The following is a 7623-nucleotide window of genomic DNA, read 5'->3' as shown; positions in this document are numbered from 1 at the left end:
GAATAAGAGTTTTTCGATGAAAGACCTCGGTGAAGCTGCTTACATATTAGGCATTAAGATCTATAGAGATAGATCAAGACGCTTAATTGGACTTTCACAAACCACATACCTTGACAAAGTTTTGAAAAAGTTCAAAATGGATCAAGCAAAGAAAGGGTTCTTGCCTGTGTTACAAGGTGTGAAGTTGAGTAAGACTCAATGCCCGACCACTTCAGAAGATAGAGAGAATATGAAAGATGTTCCCTATGCATCAGCCATAGGATCTATCATGTATGCAATGCTGTGTACCAGACCTGATGTGTGCCTTTCTATAAGTCTAGCAGGGAGGTACCAAAGTAATCCAGGAGTGGATCACTGGACAGCGGTCAAGAACATCCTAAAATACCTGAAAAGGACTAAGGATATGTTTCTCATATATGGAGGTGACAAAGAGCTCATCGTAAAAGGTTACGTTGATGCAAGCTTTGACACTGATCCGGATGATTCTAAATCGCAAACCGGATACGTGTTTACATTAAACGGTGGAGCTGTCAGTTGGTGCAGTTCTAAACAAAGCGTTGTAGCGGGATCTACATGTGAAGCGGAGTACATAGCTGCTTCGGAAGCGGCAAATGAAGGAGTTCATATCTGATCTAGGTGTCATACCTAGTGCATCGGGTCCAATGAAAATCTTTTGTGACAATACTGGTGCAATTGCCTTGGCAAAGGAATCCAGATTTCACAAGAGAACCAAGCACATCAAGAGACGCTTCAATTTCATCCGGGATCTAGTCCAGGTGGGAGACATAGAGATTTGCAAGATACATATGGATCTGAATATTGCAGACCCGTTGACTAAGCCTCTTCCACGAGCAAAACATGATCAACACCAAGGCTCCATGGGTGTTAGAATCATTACTGTGTAGTCTAGATTATTGACTCTAGTGCAAGTGGGAGACTGAAGGAAATATGCCCTAGAGGCAATAATAAAGTTATTATTTATTTCCTTATATCATGATAAATGTTTATTATTCATGCTAGAATTTTATTAACTGGAAACATAATACATGTGTGAATACATAGACAACCAAAGTGTTACTAGTATGCCTCTACTTGACTAGCTCGTTAATCAAAGATGGTTATGTTTCCTAACCATGAACAAGTGGTTGTTATTTGATTAACGGGATCACATCATTAAGTGAATGATCTGATTGACATGACCCATTCCATTAGCTTAGCACCCGATCGTTTAGTATGTTGCTATTGCTTTCTTCATGACTTATACATGTTCCTATGACTATGAGATTATGCAACTCCCGTGTGCCAGAGGAACACTTTGTGTGCTACCAAACGTCACAACGTAACTGGGTGATTATAAAGGAGCTCTACAGGTTTCTCCAAAGGTACATGTTGGGTTGGCGTATTTCGAGATTAGGATTTGTCACTCCGATTGTCGGAGAGGTATCTCTGGGCCCTCTCGGTAATGCACATCACTTAAGCCTTGCAAGCATTGCAATTAATGAGTTAGTTGCAGGATGATGTATTACAGAACGAGTAAAGAGACTTGCCGGTAACGAGATTGAACTAGGTATTTGGAATACCGACGATCGAATCTCGGGCAAGTAACATACCGATGACAAAGGGAACAACGTATGTTGTTATGCGGTCTGACCGATAAAGATCTTCGTAGAATATGTAGGAGCCAATATGGGCATCCAGGTCCCGCTATTGGTTATTGACCGGAGACATGTCTCGGTCATGTCTACATTGTTCTCGAACCAGTAGGATCCGCACGCTTAAGGTTACGATGACAGTTATATTACGAGTTTATGCATTTTGATGTACCGAAGGTTGTTCGAAGTCCCGGATGTGATCACGGACATGACGAGGAGTCTCGAAATGGTCGAGACATAAAGATTGATATATTGGAAGCCTATGTTTGGGTATCGGAAGTGTTCCGAGTGAAATCGGGATTTTACCGGAGTACCGGGAGGTTACCGGAACCCCCCGGGAGATATATGGGCCATAGTGGGCCTTAGTGGAAAAGAGAAGAGGCAGCCCAACATGGGCCACGCGCCCCTCCCCTCCCTTGGTCCGAATAGGACAAGGAGAGGGGGCCGGCCCCTCTCTCTCCTTTCCCCCCTCCGCGAATCCTATTCCAACTAGGATTGGGGGGGGGGGGGGGAATCCTACTCCCACAGGGAGTAGGACTCTCCTGGCGCGCCTCTCTATGGCCGGCCGCACCCCCCTCCCTTAGTCCTTTATATACGGAGGCAGGGGCACCCCAGAAACACACAAGTTGATCCACGTGATCATATTCTTAGCCGTGTGCGGTGCCCCCTTCCACCATAGTCCTGGATAATATTGTAGCGGAGTTTAGGCGAAGCCCTGCTGCAGTAGTACATCAAGATCGTCACCACGCCGTCGTGCTGACGGAACTCTTCCCCGACACTTTGCTGGATCGGAGTCCGGGGATCGTCATCGAGCTGAACATGTGCTAGAACTCGGAGGTGTCGTAGTTTCGGTGCTTGATCGGTCGGACCGCGGAGACGTACGACTACATCAACCAAACGCTTCCGTTGTCGATCTACAAGGTACGTAGATCATACTCTCCCCTCTCGTTGCTATGCATCACCATGATCTTGCGTATGCGTAGGAAAATTTTGAAATTACTACGTTTCCCAAACAGGCGGTAGGCCCTTTTCCATGTCAGCATGAGCTGACGGCCATCAGTCGCCGTCCAGGGACCTACCGCCAGAGCCCATGGCGGTAGGACGTGCAACCCTACCGCCACAACCCCTGACGGTAGGCAAAAGGGTCAGATCCCGAAACTTTTCCAGAGGTGGGTCAGATCCTGAATTTGTTAGCCAAAAGAGTCAAAACACGAAATTCGGCTCCCACGTTAGTGTGTCATATATTTATTGTAAGTACTTGTCACAAATTAAAAATTATTGTGTTTGATATTCATGAACACAAAGATATCATGTAATAGAAACTATTGTCAAAATAATCTTGACAAAAAACTATAGTATATCTATTAGCTGCTGCATGCGTCGCGCCGGGGTGTGTGGGGGGGGCGTATAATGAACATTATTGCTTGTTCGATGCATTGTCTGATAGTTTCACCCGGGTATTTCATGTTCATACATGATCTCATTATTTTATATTAATGTATTATATTTGTAGGAGGATATGAAACAACTTCGACGGAAATTACCTACCATATTGGTCGAATCAAACCCGAATAAGCTAAAAGGAAGTCCAATATATTACCAATCTGACCATGAAGAAAGTTTATCTAATTCTCATGTTGAGTTCGTGTATAATCCACCTGACAGAGTCAAAGACAAACAACCTACCTCAATACCCATCATGTTCACAGATCCACATAATTACCTGTCGGGTTGTGTAGTACATCATGTCGATCGATGATGCAATTGTTTGTAATAAGCAACATTTAGAAGTATATAATGCCTCGGTATAGATTATTATGATTCTTACCATCCATTGTCCAGGAAACAAAGCTCGGCACCTCATCCAATGGGTTGAAGTATCAAAAAACTTCAGTTAACATGGAGCCGTGTATGGCTAATGATTGTTTCAACATGGCCGTGTGCATATTGGCCTGTGATGAGGCATTATTATTCATAGATCCTCTTGAACATTCATTGACCTACAATATTTTTGGAAGTTATCAGAATTAGTCATTCAAAATCATTTGTATCAACATGTTTCTAAATAGTTTTTCGTACTCTGCCCATGATGTTAGATTCAACACGAATTCTAAAATTCTGCGTGAAACCAAATATTCAGATGCTGGCAACACTGTCTGATAACTACCTGACGTAGACAACAAAATCTCATCGTGCAACTTGGTAACTAACATCATGAGTCCATTGTTGTCATGATTTATAATTTCTAATATCTATTGATATGTCTAGATGGCAAAGTTACTTTTTGCCTGGTATTCCAATGAGCACGGACGGGTATATTTATATATTTCATTATCATAACATTCAAGACACAAGCATTTTTTTTATAATTATATTCAAGATAATATTAATTTATTTAGCTACCGAGATGTGTCTGGCTATTTTGTTTTGATTTTATGCTCTCATGAAACGGTTAAGAATTGGCTCGCTCGGTTTTCCCGATGAGTACTCTCCGTTGCACTTTTTTAGGCCTTCCACGTGAAATATTCGTGCTAACTACATACATTATTTTGTGCGGAATGGTTATGAGTTAAGAAAGAAGTTATTATTACAGTTGCTCAAATAAGGTGCAAACGAAGCTAAAGACAACATTCCTGATATTATGCGAGAATAACTTAAGCGCCTCAAGTAGATCTTAAGTTGTTATAGATTATTAGTTAGACCATCTCTCTATGTATACAAGGTCAAATTAACTTTTTCTATCAACTTACCTCGCAAGGGACATGGATCTCCATTATTACCCGATCGCTACTGGCTATCTTTTTTATACATGTGGAGTTAACATGTGCTATGTTTATGTATAACTTCAACAAAATATTTCAAATGCCTGTGGCAACTCATGGACATTCTACTAGTTAATTCTTAATTGATAGTGATGACTGTTTGGCTAGCCCATTCAAACATTAAATCCCTCGCATGCAAACCGGCTTGATTCACTTGACTATCAGCGCCTTCTTTCTGTGCATGCATAGGTCGTTTATTTAGCAATTAATCCCTAATTAATAGCTGGAGGAGAGAAAGTGGGGGTGGCCAAACGAGGTGGGAAGAAAACAAGGAAACAATTAATGTTGAGCGCCTAGGTGATTTGGGAATATCTGGTTTTTGTAAAGTGACTTATACATCCTAGACGGAGGGAGTAGTGGGGATCAACTAATAACGAAAAAACATTTTGCATGCATGTTGAGGTGGTTCTTTCATGATGTGGCATGTATTGGAAATGACTTCATATGATATTGATGGGTTACGGTTAAAGAAACAACTTACTTGTGTGATGATGACAAGGACTGCTCAAGGACCCTATTTAAGGCTTCATACACATTGGCGAGCATACCTCTGTTGTAAGTGTTTTCCTCTATGTCCATATCATGTTTCTCCTACCTAACTTTGTTATGTCTGTGAGACTTGTACATTGAGATATTGGAGGAACTACCACACATTTGCAAAGAAGCCATGGCTACTAAGATCATGGTTCTGCTTCTTCTCCTGCTGCTCTCTCACCGCCCCTTACCAATTGTTAATTTCATCATGGCGAACCAGAGTATCAAGGAGCTTCACCTCCTATTGGGAGTAAATTCTTGTTTCTTGGGGTCATTTATACTCGACAACTTGCAAACCTACTATCTTAATTGTATTGACTAGAAGAAATAAATACAACACATGCCTTAAAGACATTTATGACGGCCGAATACAAAAAGGCACCATGTTGTCCAACACATCCAATCATTTTGAAGAGAGAACCTAACGACCCACCATTTTGTCAGTATGTGGTATGTAGTATATTCTACCTGATCCGTATTCTCTGTATATTCATGTGAACATTATTAGTGTAAACAAATGTTGCAACTGACCACACAGGAAGGAACTTCAATGAGAATTATAGAAAGTGGATCCTTAATGTGAGTATATGCTCTAGATAATAAATTACGTATAACATCACAAACATTCTTCAAAAATGCAGGAAATTTGAAAAGTAGGAATAGAAAAACTGGTGAGATGCCATGTTACACGGAATCCTACTTGAATTCAATGTGTAGGAATCCTACAATATGTCTTTGCTGGTGCACAAGAAACAAAACACAATATTTTTGAAGAATTGAGGAGTGAGGGTAGAAAGAGATAGAGTGAAAGTGGATTAGACTTCTCAAAGGAAAAGCCATAAAATGAGGTTTGAGCTCATGTTGAGATTTGCGTGGAAGGCATAGGAATGGATTTCCTAGGAATTTGGTAGGCTCGATCCTATGATCCAAAGGGTTTCCATAGGAAAAATCCTTATGATTCTAATCCTCCAAAATTCCTACTATCCAAAAAGGGTCCAAACTCAGAGCGATGATGTTTTTAAAATAAAAAGAAGGAAAAGAGAGGTACATTCCGAATCTGGGAGGAAGGAAAGCGGGCCAAGAATTAGCAAGTTCTCCATTTGGGTCTGTTTTCCCATTCTCATGCCTCATAACTACTACAATAGTCATTTATCCATAGTCCAAAAAACCCCACCAGTTAAATGAGTGTGCTAGACTAAGCCAAACGGGTGCATCCATGAGCATGTGCTTTCTTCTAACTTGAATGATTCTGTTATTTGCAATTTCCTTCATTATCAATCAACATGAGTATTTACTTTTGTCCTACCATTCTTTAAATTATTCAACAATTTTAACTTTTTAAATTGTGTATGAAAATTTTATAAACTTGAACACATTTTCCAAAATTCTTAACAAATTCCTGACAATTGATATTGAACACAAATTTCAAACCACGTACTTAAAAAAATCAATTATTTCAAAACGCAAGCATTTCTTAAATTTGTGAACAAGAAGTTGAAAAACAAATTTTTTATAAAAAAATTTGAAACAATATTAGAAGGCAAGAACATTTTTTAGTATTCCGAAGAATATTTCAAAATTTTGAACAGATTTCAAAAAGAATAATAAAGTTCAGAAAGGAGAAAAATGAACTAACAAAAAAAGGAAAATGGAAAGGAAAAAAAAATGTTTAGGCCTTCGCCAACTAGGCGACGCCATCGATTCCGTCGGGCCGACCAAACGTTCGTGGATTTGAAACATCCCCTTTTTCGTAGATTTTTTTTGCATATTGTGTAAAAAAATAATGTACCTATTCGTGAGTTTTTTATCAAATTTGTGATTTCTACCTATAAAAAACACATATTTTGTAAAAAAATGTAAAAATTTGTTAGATTCTCAGAAAAAGTCACTAAAAAGTTGTTTTGTTTCAAAAAACTGAAAAGATGCACAAATTAGACTAAAGAGCAGACTGCACCGAATATGGTGCAAATCCCTATTTGCCGCTCTCTCTAACAAATTGTGGCTCATTCGCACACAGGCGACTGACCTAGCAAACAAGGTGGGTCGGCCCAATTATGAGATAATGCATGTGCTACAGTATCTGGTTTTTCCTGAACCGGTTTTCACAGGCTTTTGGTTTCTTTTATTCTCAGTTTTTTTTGCTTCTTCTTCTCTTCCTCTTTCATTTGTATGTTTAGTTAATTTATTTTTTTCAATTTTCATTTTTTGGCTTTATTGTTTTCATATATCCATTTTTTGAATGTTCTGGATTCCAAATTTTTATTCACGTATTGAAAAAAATGCTTGGAACTTTTAATTTATGTTCCCATTGAAAAATACGATTCACGTTCAAAAGATTTTTTTCAAAATTCATAAATGTTCCTATTTTTTAGAAAAATGTTCATATTTTCGAATTTGTTTGAGAATTTCAAAATTGTTCACGTTTTCAAAAAAAGATAAAAAAATCTTAGAAATGTTCGCTTTTAAAAAAGTATGTTCCAGTACCTGCCGATTTAAAAAAATGTTCACGTTTTCAAAAAATGTTTGCGTTTTTGAAAAAAATCAAAGTTCAAAAAAATATTTGTGTATAAGTGTGTGCTCAAATCATGCGGTATGTCCTTGGTGGTGCATAGGAA

The sequence above is a fragment of the Triticum urartu genome, chromosome 1A, assembly GCF_056163025.1.
Source record: "Triticum urartu cultivar PI428250 chromosome 1A, HENAU_Tu73, whole genome shotgun sequence".
Taxonomy (NCBI): domain Eukaryota; kingdom Viridiplantae; phylum Streptophyta; class Magnoliopsida; order Poales; family Poaceae; genus Triticum; species Triticum urartu.
The sequence above is the reverse complement of the archived record's forward strand: the minus strand, read 5'-3'. Positions refer to the sequence as shown.